At 40.5% G+C, this 20,062-nt stretch overlaps 1 long non-coding RNA gene across 1 annotated transcript in view; it reads right to left on the bottom strand.

Annotated features, from left to right (window-relative positions):
• LOC134336531 (uncharacterized) overlaps positions 1–20,062 on the bottom strand; it is an 82,699-nt gene that overhangs the window by 9,342 nt on the left and 53,295 nt on the right. The window lies entirely within an intron of this gene.

Raw genomic sequence — 20,062 nt, 5'->3', positions numbered from 1 at the left:
GCCACTCTTGAGCATTGCATTCCAGGGCTAGATCTTACTTCTTGGCATGTGCAAATAGGGCCTCTATAAGAAAGCATCAGACTTCTTTTTCGTCTCCTCCACCAAGAGTCTTAATGTCGGATCCAAGCAATTTGAATTATCTTTTCCACTTCAAGAAAGTCTTACACCATATTTTCAAGAAAGCTCCATGATGCGCCACCCCTTTAAGAGACTGGCTGGGTTTAAAAAGAATTTCATGAGATAAAAACCATAAAGAAACTACAGTTTCTGGAAAACTGAAACAAAAACAGAAAATGTTGAAAATATTTAGAGCTTGTTTATTTAATATTATTTTTTATTTTATTTATTATTTTTTTCTCTGCTAGATTATGTATTGCATTGAACCCTTGCTGCTAAGTTAACAAATTTCATGTTGCATGCTGGTGATAATAAACTTGATTGTGATTCAGATCAGGCAGCAACTGTGGAGCGAATATTTCAGGTCGATGATCTTTCATCAGAGCTGGTCCTGACCTCTCACGATATTGGTCTTTGACCGTAGTACCCAATAAATAAGTAGTGTGGATATTGGTGGATGGGTGGTGTTATCACGATAGTTAGCAGGCAACACAACATTGGCAAACAGCCCACGTTAAAGGTTGTGGGTTAATCATGTATTGTGGAAGTGTGCTCATTTTCAGACTTCGTCAAATATAGCCACCACCATATTTAGCAATTAGCTGGAATTTTCCAAAATTTACTTATAACCACTTGGTTGAAGATTAGCCATTTGTTTTTAGATCATTGTATGAAACTTAAACTGAAAGTCTATTTGAAAACATTAAACTGTATAGAATCAGAAATAAACATTCCTATGTTTTCTTGGACAATTATCTAATGAACTACTCCATTATTTTTTTCTGCCAAGCCATGTAAATGACTATTTATCAAAAATTCTTTACTCAGTTTTAAAGCTGCAGGAGTTTTAACAGAGGTTCAGGAAAATACATTCAACATCTCATTATTTTAAGCATGATTCTATACTATCTCATTCCCAGCATTAAATTCTTGAAAAAAAAAATTTAATCTATTCTATCATGTCCAAAGAATCTGTAAAAAAGGTATTTTATATCTTATTATTTTCAGACAATGTTGAAAATGCATAGATTTACTTGAGCTCTGTCCATTTAGTTTTATGGTTTATTTGTGCTTAAATGAAATGTGATATAATTTTTTATTTTAAAAAATATTTTGAGATGAGTATTGATAATTGATTGCATAATGTAGTGTGCATTAATATACATTTAAATGTGCATTAAATATCTAAAATGATTACATTATTTCTTATTATAAATATAGAAAATACCACTACCAAATGCTATAGGCTAATCAAAGCCTTCAAAAGCCATTAAAAATTTGAGATGAATTAGTCATTTATAAATGACCTCAGAACACAAAGGAACAAAATTGAGTGTCAAAGCCACTTTCTATTTTTTGTTATTTATTGAATGTATGGTATGTGTATGTTTTCAATTTATGCGGTTTCATTTTGTCTGTGGTCAGTTTTGTTGCTGGCAGCAGCTGGCAGTTTCAATGCTCATTGCCAATATCCCATGTCCTTGGTGGCTGACATTTACAAAAGAGGATAGCAGTCTGTGACATCATTACAGAGAGTTTATGGAGGAATGGTTTGAAGTTGATTACTCAGATTTTGAAGTCATTGTACCTCTAGTCTGTGCTAATGAAACATAAATTCTAACATTTCCTTAACTTCAGGGCTTCAGCAGTTTCCCATCTGTTATTTTCTCTGTTCTTTCGTATTCCTGTAGCTAGGATATTCTGCCTCCCTCAGAGGGAGAAAAAAGAGAGCATGTAATAGAGGAATCACACCTGCAGGCAATATTAATTGACCAACACCTAATAAACTTATATGATTTCCTTTGTCTTTTTGAACTTAAAAAAATGACAAAATTGTGATATAAGTGCATTATTAAGTCAAGAGCTCTTCAGTCAGTAAATTGTTTTACTCCTTGCTCTTTTAAAAATGTATCCTCTCTCCTTCTTTAGTTCTACCACATTGCATACCTTCCCCCAGGCAAGCAAGTGACATTCTCCTGGGCTTCTGTCAATGTCACTGTTGAGTCAGCTGCTAGGAGGTGTATAAAAGTGGACCAGATTGAATCACAGTCTGCTTTTCCCCTCCCTGCCATATGTAGATGCACCTGGTCTCCATTCACCACCTCCCCCATAGCTTAGGTGGAGTAGAGAACTCACTCTGTGCTGTTCTGCAAGTGTGAACTTCTAACACAGCATTTGTCCATTAAAGTGGTCCAGTATCAAGCTGTTCAAATAAATATGACAGCCATACTATTAGAATGGCACAATAAAATACACATTGACTTATGTTTTCAAAGCAAAATATTATCCACTTAATCGATATTGCAGTATTTCACCATCTTCAAACATTGCAAGCTGCTTCACACCACTAACAGTATTTTGCAAGCAAACAGCATTCTGTTAAGGAAAGCATGTTGGCCAGAATACCAGAAGAACTTCCTGCACTTCTCTCAACAGTGCCTTTATGATCTTTAACCTGTGCCATTAAAACAGGCAGGTGGTGTCTCAGACATCCCTTGTGAATGAAGATGCTTCCAACAATGTAGCACTCCTTCATTCTTGCACTGTAGAGTCATTTCCGATGCTATTTAAAACCAGACCAAATGGTGATGTTAACACAAAAACTCCAAATCAACTTTAAATAATATTGCACAGAATTTACTGCTCATATTTTATTGAAACAAAATTGAATTTTCTCAGCTACTATTTAGATGGCCGTGTAGATAAATATCAGAAATTTTAATGGAGTTCAGAAATCTTAAATAGTAAATAATAGAGTCAACTCAGGGCTGAGGAGGTTGGCAAAGGGAGTTATACTGTCTACAACAGCAAAAAGTCAAAACCTATGGTCATAATTCTCAGAATATATTTGCTTCTAAAATAATGTTATGTGAGCAAATACACTCAGTAGTCATTTTATTAAGTGCACCTGTACACCTGCTTGTTAATGCAGATATCTAATCATGCTCAATGCATAAAAGCATGCAGACATGGTCAAGAGGTTATAAACACGAGAAAGTCCACAGATGCTGGAAATCCCAAGCAACACATACAAAATGCTGGTCGAACAACATTCATGGAATTGAATAAATAATCGATGTTTCGGGTTGATGTTTCAGGACTGGAAAGGAAAGGGGGAGATTCCAGAATAAAAAGGTGGGGGGAGGGGAAGGAGGTTAGCTGGAAGGTGATAGGTGAAGCCAGGTGGGTGGGAAAGGTACAGGGCTGGAGAAGAAGGAAGCTGACAGGTGAGGAGAAGGGACCATAGGAGAAAGGGAAGGAGGAGGGGACTCAGGCAGAAGTGATAGGCAGGTAAGAAGAGGTAAAAGGCCAGAGTGAGAAATAGAAGAAGTGGGGAAGGGGAGGGAAATTTTTACCAGAATGGGAAATTGATATTTATGCCATCAGTTTGGAGGCTACCCAAATGGAATATAAGGCGTTGCTCCTTTACTCCGAGGATGGCCTCATCTTGGTACAAGAGGAAACCATGGACTGACATATCGGAATTGAAGTGTTTGGCCATCAGGAAGTACCACTTTTTCGGATGGAGCGGAGATGCAGAGATGCTCAATGAAGCGGTCCCCCAATTTACAATGGGTCTCACCAATGTAGAGGAATCCACATAGGGAGCACCGGACACAATAGACAACCCCAGAAGATTCTCAGGTGAAATGGTGCATTGCCCAGAAGGACTGCTTGGGGCCCTGAATGAAGGGAAGAGAGGAGGTAAATTGAAGGTGTAGGACTAAGGCCGCTTGCAGGGACAAGTGGGGAGGGATGAACGGACAAGGGAATCACAGATGGAGAGGTTCCTGCGGAAAGCAGGGTGGGGGGAAGTAAAAGATATCTTCAGTGGGAGGATCCCTTTGGAGATGGCGGAAGTTGCAGAGAATGGTGTGTTGGATGTGGAGGCTCATGTTCTTAGAGGACAAGAAGAACTCTATCACTGTTAAGACGGTGGGAAGATGGGGTGAATGTGGATGTTCCGGAAATGGAGGAGATGCAGGTAAGGGCAGCATCAATAGTGGAGGAAGGGAAACCCTGTTTTTTGATGAAGGAGGACATCTTTGATGTCCTGGAAAGGAAAGCCGCATCCTGGGAACAGATGCAGTGGAGACAAGATACTGAGAAAAGGGAGTAGCATTTTTACAGGAGGTAGGCTGGTAAGAGGTAGCCAAGTTAACCGTGGGAATTGCTGAGCTTATAAAAGATGTCAGTTGACAGTTTGTCTCCAGAGATTGAGAAAGGGGAGGAAGGTGTCAGAAACGGACCAAGTGAATTTAAGGGCAGGGTGGAAGTTGAAATTGATGAGCTCAGCATGAGTGTGTGAATGCAGTCATCAATGTAGTGGAGCAAGAGTTGTAGAGTATTACCAGAGGAGGCTTGGAACATGGACTGTTCTACATAGCCAACGAAGAGGCAGACATTAGCTGGAGCCCATGCGGTTGGCATGGCTACCCCTCAAGCCTACAGTCAAAGGAAAAATTGTTCTTCCATAGCCTCTGTCCTCTCCCATCAGACTTCCCCCCCCCCCTTCTCCAGCCCTGTATCTCTTCCACCAATCAACTTCACTTCATCCCTCCCTTCGCGGTTTCACCTATCACCTTATGTTTCTCTCTCACTTCCCCCACCTTTTAAATCTACTCCTCATCTTTTTTATTCCAGTCCTGCCAAAGCATCTGGGCCTGAAACGTCGACTGTACTTTCTTCCTAGATGCTGCCTGGCCTGCTGTGTTCCTCCAGTATTTTGTGTGTGTTGTGTGCAATCAGCCTTGGTTTTCCCCCTTTCTACAGGAAAGTTCCCATTTTAGCTATATCGTTCATGCTCCTTCAGCACTAAGATGTCTCTCTGTCAATCAGAATTATATTATCCCAGGTACTGCAAGCTCATTATTATTAAATTATCCATATATATGGTCTCTCAGAATTACATTCCCTTTTATGTTAATTAAAATCTAAACGGTAAATTGCAGGTGATGTTAATTGATTTAATATTGTAATATTATGTTTATATTAGGATCAGTATTTTTGGGTAGTTTTAGTTTGCATTGGAGAAGGTAGAAAATAGTGGGATAGGGTAGACAGTCAAGGAAAAGGTTAAGTGCATGAGGGAGAGATGGTAGAACAAATAGCGAGGATAAATGAAAACAAGCTCTGGTTTCCCAAGAGAGCAGGAGAGTCCCCTCTGACACGTGGGACTTGCACAGGGCTCTTCACATAGTGGCTCCACTCTGTAATGGGACTACAAAAATGAAGAAGTGCTCACCCCTCTTAATCATTCTTTCACTTGCATGGTTGCAATCCACTCATCCCATGTGGGTTTTCCTTAGATGATTTCATTTCCACCCATATTCACTGCCGGATGGACTACAGTTAGTTAATTTAATAATGTCAGAAGTCCCGCAACCACAATCCCAAAGATTTACTGGCAAACTTCATTCCTGACTACCCAGTCAGTGTACCTGTTCATTCTATCACCAGTCCTATCCACTTTGTCATCTTTCTCATCCATTCCATCAACCTCCTCATTTATTCTATCTGCTTCTCCATCCGTTCTACCACCTCAAATACTTTATCAATCTCCCCAGCCATTCCATCAGCCTTCCCATCAATTCTATTGGGAGGGATTAAATTTTTAAAACCATTCAATCTGAGTAAATTGATTGATACACTCTCCAACAGAGAGCACTTGTTCGCACATTACTCTATATCTGACACATTATGTCTGCTATGCAAATCTTTTCCATTTCCTTTGCCATCTCAAAACTTCACTATTCCACTTATTTCTCATTTCCTCGCCTAAACAATCGTCAGACTTCTTCAGTTCATCCAAAGCTCTGCTGCACTTATTTTGTTCTATTTCTCATTCTCCCAGTCCTTGCTGACATATATTACTGTCAATCATGCTGTTCCCCCAATCTTCAAGTTGAAATTCCTTCCTTATGGGACAAATTCCCATCACTGTAACCTTCCAAAGTCCATCACATTCCTCAGAACTTCTTTCTTAATGTATCTCCTCCTCCTTTCATCACCATTAGCAGTGGAAATCAGCCACACATTTGGGATTCTAACTCCACATCACCTCTATCATTTATGACCATTCTTAATTCCTATCCCATTAAGTAATCTTTTTGCTACTCTCTTATATACCTAGTGACCATTTTGCTTCGATCAAATCTGTCTGATTCACTTTGGGACTTCTCAATGCAATGGACAAGATTCAAATTGAGCAGGAGTGCAGAAGAGACATTATTATATCGATATCTGGTTATCCACCCAATTTAACAGAAATGAAGTTAAGACAGAGTATAAAATAGGCACTTAATTTGCTATTGTGTAACTTGCATGCATGCTTAATTAATATGCCATTCAATACCTAATTATTAGTTCTGTTGTAAACATCAAGTGGCACAGACTTCTCCATCTTTTTTGTTGTTGGGATTTAGAATCATGCATCCACTCAAACATGCTTGAGTTAATCTTGTTTAATTAACCCATACAATTTCTTTAATTAGTTCGACTCTTTTACTCACTGCTGGGTAAGATGGAAGCTAAAGGATACTGATCACAGTAATTGAACAATGGGGAGGTATTGAAATTTAGATTAAGTAATCTTAAGAAAATGAAATTGTCCAGAGCATTGTTATAAGTTAATCAAGGCATAAGCAAACTTTTCTTTGGAGAGAAGCTGAAGATTGAATTAATTTTAAAATTGTTTGATACATGTGGATGGCAATTGAAACTTGAGCAACACATAAAAACTGCTGGAGGAAATCAGCAAGTCAGGCAGCATCGATGGAGGTAAATAACCAGTCAATGTTTTGGCCTGAGACCCTTTATCAGGACTGGAAAGGAAGGGAGCAATTGAAATTACGTTCATTTGCAAGAAACAGAAGAAATTACAGGAAAGAGGCCTCCTGGTATCTACTCTTAAACAGTTCTTTAGGATTGTGGGCAAGTTATTTCTATTAAAGTTCTGAGGTTTCTCCGATGATTGATGAGGTGAATATGGAACCCACAAACTGCTACAAGTGGACCAGGAAGTGCTTGATAGATCAGACAAGTAGATAATGTGGGAGGTGGAGCACTGCCTCTAATGTTCATACTGGGCTCACAACAACTGGGCTTGACGTTCGCAAGGCCATCTTGAATGCTAATTCACAAGTTTGAGCTATGATGGACAAGAGATTCCCATGAGATAATGAGAGGGTTATATTTTTCAAGGAAGCTTTGAGAACTACTGTAAATTGTATACTTTATTCATATAGGTCATCGAATGCAGTTAAGCAGGCAGAAGGTACCGTGGCATTAGGACAAGGACTGTTAGGATTGGAAAGAGCATCTTCCCCAGGACACAAGACTACTGAACTCCCTGCCACCACCCAGGTCTCAGTACATACTGTATGAAACACCAGTAGTGTTATACTGTTTTGTTTTAACTTGAAACGTAATTCACCTAATAACTGTGAATTTATCTGTGGTAATGTTACTTCATGTGTTGTGCATTAGTTATACCTGCTGGGTTGTGCACCTTGGTCTGAAGGAATGTGGTTTCATTTGGCATTATACATATGGATGGTTTAGATGACATTCAACTTGAACTTAAACTTAATACAAACACCTATTTTTGATTCCTATTTCTTTATTTTGTTTACAGTCTGTTAATTTTTGGTATAAGCACTTGAAAAAAAGACTATAAAGACAGTCATATAGCACAGAAACATTCTTTCCCACCATGTACACACCAACCATCAAGCACCCATCTAATCGTAGTTTCTTCATCTCTCACGTCCCATCATCTCCCCAATTCTTGCAACCGTACTATAGAAAATTAAAGTGGCCAATTAACCTACTAACCTACCAAAGGCTCTGGCACATAGGAGGAAAGTGTAAACAGGTAAAGGAAACCAATACAGTCACAAAAAGAACGTGTAAACCACATACAGAGAGCAGCCAATGTCAGGACTGAACCTGGGTCACTGGAACTGTGGACAACAGTGCTCAACACTTTGCCACTCTCTCCCCATGATGTGTCACAACACTAGATTTCATATCATAACATTTGTTTGTCCAATTATGCATCATTACGATACTTAAGATCTATTTTTCCACCGTAAGAGGAAATGGAGGTATGTGGTGAGTACAGCACATATCAAGGTATATTAGATATACCACATAATGTGAAATAATAGTCTCGATCATGATGAGGATTTGGACATGGTGCCCAATTGGAATTTGATCCATTGTGTTTTTATTCTGCACTTCTGCCAAAAATTTTCTCTCACTGTAATATTTTAAGACCTACACATGTAGCAGCTTCTTTATTGTTTCTACATTCATATTGAAATACAAGCAGAAATGATATATCACTCAAGCTGTTAACAAAATGTGTAATTCTCATGCTTGAGGTTTTCAGAGGAAGTTCCTTCAAATGAACACCTATCCTGTTTTTTATATAAATGAAACCAACAATGAAGCATTTCTGTACAGCTTTACAGTGTTTTGTAGAAGATGCCCCAGACTTCTTCCCAATAGTTTAAGTGATTACAGAGTTGAGAAGGAAGGATTGGGGAAAATAATCAAAACATATTTTAAAGCAAAATTTAGTTAGATCCTCTTAGTGCAATAGATTTGTGAGTCAATTTTAAGAGAGAGAGAGCAAAGTGGACAATGGCAAGAGAAAGGAAGAGAGTTCAGATTCACATTCATCTATTTAATACATGTACAAAGAAACACGCAGTGAAGAGTGCTATTTATGTTCAAAAACAATGCAAACTAGGGATGTGCTGGGGCAGCCTGCAAGTGTCGTCATGCATACCAGTATCATCATAGCATCCCCACAATGCTTGGCAGAACAACACAGAACACAACAAGCAACAAAACAAGCCTCTTTTCACTCTTCCACCAACCCACTTATACCTCACGCATACAGATAGACCTCCAACCCTAGCACAAGCCTCCAGGCCTCCAGCACCTCCAACCTCCAATGGACTTGTGGACTTGCAGGTAACGGGACTTTAACTTCCCCAATGGACTCTCAGACTCATAGATTCAGGGCTTCAGCCATCTGGTTTCAACATCCAGACTTCCAATTGACCTTCAGGCTTAAATCTTTGATAACCAATTACAAGACTACTAGCATCAGGCCTAACTAATGACGGGACCTTGAGCTCTAGGCATTAAACTACAGACTCACCGACTTGCTCAAAAGTTCAAAAGGGCAATGGAGATACATAGGTGAAGGGAGATGTTCTAGATATAAATTCTCAGCATTCAAACATAGCTGGTCTCAGAGTCCATCACCTCATTCCAGAGAAAGCTACATAAAGCCTGAACTGATATTTCAGGTAATTGTGATGGCAGAGGCACAGTCCTTTAGAACTGGTGTTAAAATAGGGCACTTTCTACTCTCTCCATTGGATGTAAGAGATACAATGACAATACTTTTAACAAGAGTAGAAAAATTACCCAAGGCGCACAGGCCAATGATAATCCTTTTTTCAACATCATACAACTGGTCAGAATCACAGAGACATTTTCAAAAGGTGATGCCTCAGGACGGCAGCATCCATCACTCAGGACCCCCATCACACAGGACATGCCCTCTTTACGCATCAAGGATGAGGTGTAGAAGCATGAAGACAAATACTCAGTGTATAAGGAACAGCTCCTTCCCCTCTTCCGCATATACACAGTGCATCCCAGTAAATTAGGACACATCAGGATCAGAACACTTTGGTCCAGTTAGTTGAAGTTTTATGGAAATAGTAAAAAAGGTAAAAGAATGACAAACTACCATCTAACTGAGTGACAACTTATGGATTTAAATGAAATTCAGAACAAATTAGAACACTACCTATACCACTGGTGGTTGCTCTACTGTCGTGATGAGGCCACACTCAGGTTGGAGGAGACACACTTTATATTCTGTCTGGTTTAGCCTCCAACTTAATGGCATAAACATTAAGTTCTATAACTGCTGGTAATGCCCCCCTTCACCATTCCGCATCCCCATTTTCCTCTCTTACCTTATCTTCTTACCTGCCTATCACCTCTCTCTGGTGCTCCTCCCACTTTTCTTTCTTCCATGGCCTTCTGTCCTCTCCTAATAGATTCCCCCTTCTCCAGCCCTGAATTTCTTTCACCAATCAACTTCCCAGCTCTTTACGCAAACAACAGGAATTCTGCAGATGCTGGAAATTCAAGCAACACACATCAAAGTTGCTGGTGAACGCAGCAGGCCAAGCAGCATCTATAGGAAGAGGCGCAGTCGACGTTTCAGGCCGAGACCCTTCGTCAGGACTAACTGAAGGAAGAGTGAGTAAGGGATTTGAAAGCTGGAGGGGGAGGGGGAGATGCAAAATGATAGGAGAAGACAGGAGGGGGAGGGATAGAGCCGAGAGCTGGACAGGTGATAGGCAAAAGGGGATACGAGAGGATCGTGGGACAGGAGGTCCGGGAAGAAAGACGGGGGGGGGTGACCCAGAGGATGGGCAAGAGGTATATTCAGAGGGACAGAGGGAGAAAAAGGAGAGTGAGAGAAAGAATGTGTGCATAAAAATGAGTAACAGATGGGGTACGAGGGGGAGGTGGGGCCTAGCGGAACTTCCGGAATTCTCCGTAACTTCCGCCACCTCCAATGGGATCCCACCACTAAGCACATCTTTCCCTCCCCCCCTCTCTGCATTCCGCAGGGATCGCTCCCTACACAACTCCCTTGTCCATTTGTCCCCCCCATCCCTCCCCACTGATCTCCCTCCTGGCACTTATCCGTGTAAGCGGAACAAGTGCTACACATGCCCTTACACTTCCTCCCTTACCACCATTCAGGGCCCCAAACAGTCCTTCCACGTGAGGCATCACTTCACCTGTGAGTCGACTGGGGTGATATACTGCGTCCAGTGCTCCCGATGTGGCCTTTTATATATTGGTGAGACCCGACGCAGACTGGGAGACCGCTTTGCTGAACATCTACGCTCTGTCCGCCAGAGAAAGCAGGATCTCCCAGTGGCCACACATTTTAATTCCACATCCCATTCCCATTCTGACATGTCTATCCACGGCCTCCTCTACTGTAAAGATGAAGCCACACTCAGGTTGGAGGAACAACACCTTATATTCCGTCTGGGTAGCCTCCAACCTGATGGCATGAACATTGACTTCTCTAACTTCCGCTAGGCCCCATCTCCCCCTCGTACCCCATCTGTTACTCATTTTTATGCACACATTCTTTCTCTCACTCTCCTTTTTCTCCCTCTGTCCCTCTGAATATACCTTTTGCCCATCCTCTGGGTCACCCCCCCCCCCGTCTTTCTTCCCGGACCTCCTGTCCCATGATCCTCTCGTATCCCCTTTTGCCTATCACCTGTCCAGCTCTCGGCTCTATCCCTCCCCCTCCTGTCTTCTCCTATCATTTTGCATCTCCCCCTCCCCCTCCAGCTTTCAAATCCCTTACTCACTCTTCCTTCAGTTAGTCCTGACGAAGGGTCTCGGCCTGAAACGTCGACTGCGCCTCTTCCTATAGATGCTGCTTGGCCTGCTGCGTTCACCAGCAACTTTGATGTGTGTTCTCAGCTCTTTACTTCACTCCTACCCCCTCCCAGTTTCACCTATCATTTTGTGTTTCTTTCTCCCCTCCCCCCACCTTCTAACTCTGACTCCTCATCTTTTTTTCTGCGGTCCTGATGAAGGGTCTTGGCCCAAAATGTCGACTGTACTCTTTCCCATAGATGCTGCCTGGCCTGCTGGGTTCCTCCAGAATTTGGATGTTGCTTTGTAGATCCTAACTTGTTGAAGTCGTGAAATCATTTCATTTTCAATCCCAGCTGTTTCAGAATCAGAATCAGGTTTATTATCACCAGCATGTGACATGAAATTTGTTAACAGCAACAGCAGTTCAATGCAATACATAATCTAGCAGAGAGAAAAATAATAATAATAAATAAACAAGTAAAACAATAACAGTATACATATATTGAATAGATTTAAAAAATGTGCAAAAACAGAAATACTGTATATTAAAATAAAGTGAGGTAGTGTCCAAAGATTCAATGTCCATTTAGGAATCAGACGGCTAGGTCTGAATGCTTGAAACTGCAATAAGGAAAGCATTTCTGAATTGTGTTACTGCTTATTTCTTGCCAGCTATCAATGAGTAGTTTGTAATTTATAGTGTTTTTATTATGCATTGCACTATCCTGCTACCACAAGACATCAACTTTCATCACATATGCCAATGATATTAAACCTGATTCTGATTCTGATTGTAAATTGGCTGCTGCATTTCTTACCTTACACAAGTACACCACTTCAAAATAGAACATTGAACAGAACAGCATAGGAAAGGCCCTTCTGCCTATCATAATTCCAATCTGATTGCTCCATCTGCCTGCACGTGGTCCAGACCTCTATTCCCTGCGTCTTCATGTGTCTGTCTGATTACCTTCTCAACCTTCCAGCATTCCAGTCACCCACTACTCTCTGTGTAAAATATTTGCCTCACACATTTTCTTTAAGCTTTTCTCCTTGTACTTTTAACCTATACCCTGTGGTATTTGATATTTCCATTCTGACAAAAACACTCAGATTGTCTAACGTATCTATCTCTCATAATTTTCTACGCTTCCATCGGATTGTACCCCATCCTTCAATGCTCCAAAGAAAACAATTCAAATCTGTTTAACCTCTCCTTACAGCTAAAGCTCTCCAATTCAGGCAACATCCTCTTCTACACCCTCTCCAAAGCCTCCATATAATTCCAGTAATATGATAATCAAAACTAATACTCCAAACGTGATCTAATCTAAGTTTATATAGCTGCAATATGACTTCCCAACTTTTGCACCCAAAACCCTGACTGATGAAAGTAAGTATTATCTCATTGATTTTATCATGTTTTGGGACATTCTCGTGCAATGAACGTCCATGTTAATTGAAAAATTAGAGCAAAAAGTCTTTTAAATCTGAAACCAGGATAACAAGTACAAGCTTCAGGGTTTTCGATGATGCAGTTTCAGAAGGCATAAACAAAACTACGGATAATTTATCTTTTTAAAATCTCTGCAATATGGAGCTGCATGTACTCCCTGTCATTGTGTGGATTTCCCTCTGGGTTTTTCCGTTTCCTCCCACTTCCTAAAATTGCACTGGCTGGTGGGTTAATTGACTACTGCATGTTACTCTAGTATGGGTGGGTGTTGCAGAGTCAGGAAGGAGCAGATGGGCATTTGAAGGAGAACAGGCAACAGGAAAATAAATGGAGGAATGGGATTAAAGAATTGTTCTAGACTCAATGGAGTGAATGACCTCCATCTATGTTATAAGGAAATATTCAGAAATTGTAAATAGAACAGCAGCAATCATTAACCCAAAGGGAAACCTGTCAGGGAGATAGAACAAGAAAAAATAGATGCTGGGTGGGGAGAAGCAAGAGAGAAATATAAGTAAGCCTGGTATAAAATAAAACTTAGCTGGTTAAAACTCCTACGAATTAAAAGGAAGTTCTGACCATGCTGGGAAAATACATATACCTCTCTAAATGCTCAAAACAATTTGTAACAATGACTTTACTTTCAGCAATTGCATTTGTAGTATATCAAGCCAGTAGACTATTACTAATACTATAGACTAATACTATGATCACTTTGACCAAGCTGTTCTTCACCAGTTCCAATATTTCCTTCTTTGCCTGAGTGCTTTTATTTTAATTTTTGCCTCTGTAAGTCAATGGGGGTGTATTCTACATTACAACTGTTAGATTTATATATTTTGTGCTGTTAATTGGTCTGAAAAAGTGAAGCACAAGTAGTTACGGGGAAACATAGAAATCTGCAGCACATTACAGCCCCTTCAGCCCACAATGTTGTGCCGACCATGTAACCTACTCTAGAACCTGCCTAGAAATTCTGTACCACATAGACCTCTATTTTCCTAAGCTCCATCTACCTATCTAAGAGTCTCTTAAAATACCCAACTGTATCTGCAAATTGTCAACCACTGAAATAAAGCAGAGTGTCTATTAACATTTAGTCAGAAAGTGAGTTGGATGTGGGATGAGGTGTGGGACAAGCTTCACAGAAAACAGGTCACTTTCACCAGGGCTTTATATCATTATGTGGATATTTTTGTTAGACTATTTTATAAATTATGTAGCATTTTTCTGTGATCAATTTGAAATCTAACAAGTGCATTAAACTACCCTTAATTTTAATATTAAGAATTGCTCAGGTTTTCCCCAGGTGCTTCCACTTCCTCCCATATCTGGTTAGTGTTGTTCTGCAGTAAAATACCCTTCAGTGTAGGTAAGTGGCAAAGGAATGGAAAAGGAAAGGTACGTCACATCCGAAGTTTCTCCGGTTAGCGGACAATTTCCCTCCACGCCTCTCTGACGTAGTGGGGAACCGCGTACAAGGCAAGTTACAGCAGCAGTTTGCCATTGCCTTCTGCCGGCTGAGTTTCCAAAGAGATCACCAGCTCGTAACCCAGCACGGATGGAAAGCGTGCAGGGGAGCCGGCTGGATTCGAATTTGGGACCTTTCATCCCGAAATCCGCAAAGAATAAATGAGGATTAATGTGTGACAGAACATGTTGCATGATTAAAGGGAAATAAGGAAAGGTAGTAGGACTAATGGGAAGTTGTCATGGAGTTCATAGGTTGATTGTCCTCATTTTGTTCTGTAATAATGCAGAGCCTGGCCACTCCGCCAAAAGGCATTTAGTATCCCTACCACTTTAGCTTAATTAACCTGCATAAATGACAAACTATGTAAGATTTGCAAGCTTCCCTCTCAAATCTATACAAAAGATTTTTTTATATGTCAATGACTACATACGGTATATAAGAATATAATCATAGCTGGGAAGATTGGCCATGTTTGGTTTGTTTGGCTCAAGTACTACAAACAACAAGAAAACTGGACCTTAAGTGCATTAAACTGAGATTGAAAAAGTACAAAGACCCAAGTCTTGGAATTTGATGATAAGCTTTGAAGGAAAAAAAGTGTTAAAGGCTGAGCTGCAGTCAATAAACATCAATCTGACAATTGTATTCCACTGTCCAGGTAGTCTCAAGCAAAGTGGAGAGCCAATGAGGTAGTGTCATCTGTTGACTTATTGTAATGATAGGCAAATTTTTGCAGGTCCAGGTCCTGGCTGAGAGAGGAGATGATTCAAGCTATAACCAACTTCTCAAAGCCCTTCATTACAAAGGATGTAGATGCTTCAGAATGATACCATTAATGCCACCTGGAAGCAGATGGGAGCCTCAGACCACAGAAGTGAGAGGTAGAAGATGGGCATTATGAACAGATTTTTAGTACTTGACCAGGTATACTGTCAGGACCTGATGCCTTGTGAGGATTCATCATGTGAAAGATGCTTTAATGTTAGCCTCCGAGTCTGACATCACAAGGTCGCAGAATAGAAAGAAACCTGAGGGGCAATCTGGAAATGACTGAGGAACAGAAAATCATAGAGAAAATCATGAGAAAGGGACAGGAGACTATGGATGCTGGTGTAGGAGTTGTGGTAAGGCAAGGGTTAATAACAACTTTCCAGCCAAGGATAGACTGGAGCAGTATGTGTGTTCAACCCAGACAAGTGGGGCCTCTGAAGTGAGATCTTTTCTTGAAAGATATTTGAAGAACATAGCTCCCCTTCACCTAGTAGGGGGTGCCAGAGACAGACAGAAGGAAGTGAAACACACCCAACAACTAAGGGGCAATTCCTTTACTAACTTCAAGGTATCATCTGTTGTCCGCCTGTAGTTTCAATTGACTTTTAACAACTCTATACGAATGGTGATTGACCTCAAATTCAAACATAGAATTTTTCAAATGTCTATAACTGATAAGCCAATTCTGTATAAAAGTAGCACTTTTCGGTCTTGTCCTCAGATCAGTGTAGGTGACAGGGGCCATGCTGTTCTCCTTGTGCACAAGTAAAATAAAGTGTGACTGGGGAGTAAATGTGTGTGTGCTCTGAGTTTGGTTAATCAGCAACGACACAGGGATCTGCAGCAAAACACCAACAACTGGAGGAACTCATTGGGTTCAGCAGCATTTGTTGGGGAGAATGGATTCATCAACAATTTGGTTGAGACCCACATTAGGACTCACTGTTCATGATACCTTCAGCCCAATTGTCAACAATTCCATTTCCCCCAGAGATTCTGCTTGAAATGTTCAGATCCTCCAGTACTTTTTGTTTTGTTGCAAAAGATCAGCAGATTTGTGAATGGATCATGTCAGGGGAGGATGTGTAGAAGGGAGATGATTGTGGAAAGAATGTGGGGATTTGAAGATCTCTAGGATAAGGGAAAGATAAGAGGAGAAGATCAAAATAAGGAGGGAAAAGACTGGAGACACTTGGGGAGAAGAGTGTGGGTGGGGAAGATATTGGCAGATTAAGGATGAAACTGGAAGTAGAGTGGTAAAAGGTGTGAAGGGGAAAGGGGAGAAGACCAGGGTGTCAGTGAAAAGATGCCAAGGAAAAGATCATGGGGAGAGTGTGGAGAGGTGATCGAGGGGCTGGAAGCAAGTGCGTAGGCAATAATTTGAATCTGGCCACTTTAAGCATATGCATATTACATCCAGATATACAGGTGGGGAGGTGGAGCTTGTCAGCCTTGGGCGGCAGCCCACCTAAGAGAAGGAAAACTCTGACTTTAAACCTTTGCTGCCTTGTGGCCATACCCACTCATGGGAAAGGTTTCGGGAGTAAATCCCAAGGAAGAAATCAGAGGCCGGGATCCATAGGCAGTTTGATATTGTTGACAACTTCACTCTGGCAACCTCTGTGAAGAAACTGGTGCCAAGCTATATCGTTGCCTTCCCTTCCCTTGGACTACTTCAGTGAAGTGGAGAGGGGGAACCCGCTGCATGGGCAACAGCTAGTTCTTCAAATCTTCCAGCCAGGCTTGCATCCTGGAGTGGACACAGTCCACCAGTGGTGCAAACCCATGATCCCCTGGGATCGACAGCTGCCTACTCATTATACAGTCATGCACACTCTTCATGCAATGATGATTTTTGGGGCATCTACAATATGCCATTGGTGGTTCTCTCTCCTATTCACTGTTGAATCCCTGGAGAATTGTAAGTAAAAGATCAGGAGAGGAGATTAGAAAGAAGTCTAAGGAGCCATAGAGCACATTACAACAACAGAATGAAGAAATGACGATGATGGACTGCTACTTGGAAATAATCAAAGACTATATCAAGAGAGAAGATGAACATACCTGAAAAAAATTCTATCCTGGAAGAATAGAGCATATCCTGTGTGAACAGGCACTTCACAAAACATGGGAAATGACTTTAAACTGTTTTTTAAAGAGAAGATCTCCAGTCCTGATGAAGGGCCTCGGCCTGAAATATTGACTGTTTATCCCTATGCATAGATGCTATCTGACCCGCATCTTAACTTCCAAAAATTCACGCAAGTGTTAGTCATGCATGCCTTTTCAAACAATAACCTATACATTCCCAGCAGCCCCTATTTTCATGGTCATTTGTGTCTGCACACTAGTCAATAAAATTTTATCAACAAATTGATTCCAAAACATCTTGCTAAATGTATTTTCAGCGTAGCACACAAAATTGCTAGCCTTTGATGTGCGGGGTTCCTTATTAAGCACAATGGTGTTCTTATCAAGTTCAGATGTCACTTCTGAGAAAATCAATTGCATATGTGACTTGCAAATGGCACAGATCCCTTAGACAGGAATTACTTTCTCATAAATGTGAGGTCTTTTTCAAAAATTCCAGAAGAAAATCAGAATTGGTATCAAATTTGTTATCTTTGTCTTATATGATATGAAATTTGTTGTTTTGTGACAGCAGTACAGTGCAAGAAGATAGAATTACTATAAATTGAATGGATTCATGGAGAGTTCAGAAATCTGATGGTATAGGTGAAGAAGCTGTTTCAGAATCATTGAAAGTGGGCTTTTAGGCTCCTGTACTCTTCCCTGACGGTAGTAAAGCAAAAGGGCATATTCTGGATGGTGAAGGTCCTTAATGATTGATGCTACCTTCTTGAGGAACTGCATCTTGAAGATATGGAGAGGCTTGTGCCCATGATCGAGCGGGCTTACTCTACAACCCTCTGCTGCCATTGGTGATCTTCTGCACTGGAGGTTCCATTACAGACTGTGACACAACCAGTCCGAATGCTCTCCCCTCTATATCTATAGAAATTTGAAAGACTCTGGTGACAGACCAAATCTCCTCAAACTCCTGATGAACTAGAGTCACTGGTATATCTTCTTCATAATTGCATCAATGTGTTGGAATAAATGTGTTGAGGATAGATTCCCTGAAATGGTGATGCTGGGAATATAAACCTGCTGAGCCTCGCTCAACCCCTGAGTGAGGACTGATGGTTGTTCTCCCAATTTACCCTTTCCAGATTTCACAATGAATTCCTTGGTCTGTTGATCTGATTATGAGTACAAGGTTGTTGTTGCAACACCACTCAGCCAGCTGATCTATCTCACTCCTGTTCACCTCCTCGTAATAGTAGGTGCTGCCTAGTCTAGGGCATGTCTTTCTCAGGCCCTTCACTGTTGTAACTCCATCTGTGACATGACAACCATCACTATATCATAAGCTTCAACGTATCCCAGCATCAGTTTGTGATAGTTCCCTTTTAAACAACTTTGACTAACACAACACACCACTTGACTGACCAACCCTAATCTGGGCACCTTTATGCAAATCCTAACAAACCTCTGAGCCCCCGAAAAAAATCCAGAAATATCCTATTATTTATGTACATGGCTTGATGGTGAAACAATTGAAAGGAAGAACATGCAATAAGTGGGAGCCTGTAGGGGCATGTCCTCCATCCCTATTAACATCCAGGAAAGAATACAGCATGAGATTATGAATGCAAATGCATGTAATTGTCTTACAATATTAATGATGCACGCATGTCCTGATCCCAGAGCAGAAGTGAACCATGTTAAACTTGCAAACCCTGGACTATTGTACAAAATAGACAATTGCAACAGGGAGTCCTCATGCTATTTTTCTTTGGCTAACCAAACATTACTTGTCTAATACACCTTTACCAGCATTGAAAAGTTTGAAGTTTAAAACGACATCATGATTTAATTAAAAATTGAGGAGCTGACATAAAAAAGTACACAGTTCTTCATTATAGCTTTCAATGCAATCAACTCTAAGGCAACACGCAACCAATAAATGAAGGCCCAGAATAAATTGAGACTACACAGTCTTAATTCTTGGTGCTTTTCCAGAGTGGGTGAAAATGCGATAGAGGAAGACAATGAAATAAAAAGACAAGCTGGAAGTATACAAAATTAAGAATGCTTAAACATTGAAAAGATTACTATTTCAAAATTTAAATAGAAATTATGGATAGCCAACCAAAATAAATACGGGTTAATAAAAAACAATGCTTCTTCAGGTTACTCCAACTGCTGCAAATTCTGAGCATTTTGGTTTAACAGGCACAAGTTTCTTTCTCTTTCAAAATCAACACTATTTCATTAATGCTTTTACTGCTAGGCTCCAAATGTATATAGAAAATCATTTAAATGTTAATTTTCTTTAGAAAACCTCCAAGGGGCTATATATATTGTGATCAAAATGAATTTAAATTTTGCCCTCTTTATGATCTAATAATTAGTCCACGCAGATTGTCCCAAAATCCCCAATCTGCTTGTGTCTTCATATTAAACTACAAAATGAACATGAATGTTGCAGTTCATAATGTGCTATTGATTTTTTTTTAGTTTTAAAATCTTTTCAATTATATTTTCAAATTATCCACACGTTTGGGCTCCTCATTTTGGTCTGTTCCTCACAGCATCTTAAACTCTGTAAGAATAATGAGGCAGATGATCTACCCTGAAGGTATGTGGAGCAAATGACCTAACCCAACGGAAACTCTGCACTTGTGCACCCACAATATACAATAAAATGAAAGGTCTAATCCGTACAT

Source organism: Mobula hypostoma, chromosome 2 (assembly GCF_963921235.1).
Source record: "Mobula hypostoma chromosome 2, sMobHyp1.1, whole genome shotgun sequence".
Lineage (NCBI taxonomy): Eukaryota > Metazoa > Chordata > Chondrichthyes > Myliobatiformes > Myliobatidae > Mobula > Mobula hypostoma.
This window is presented reverse-complemented; position numbering and strand designations above follow the sequence as displayed.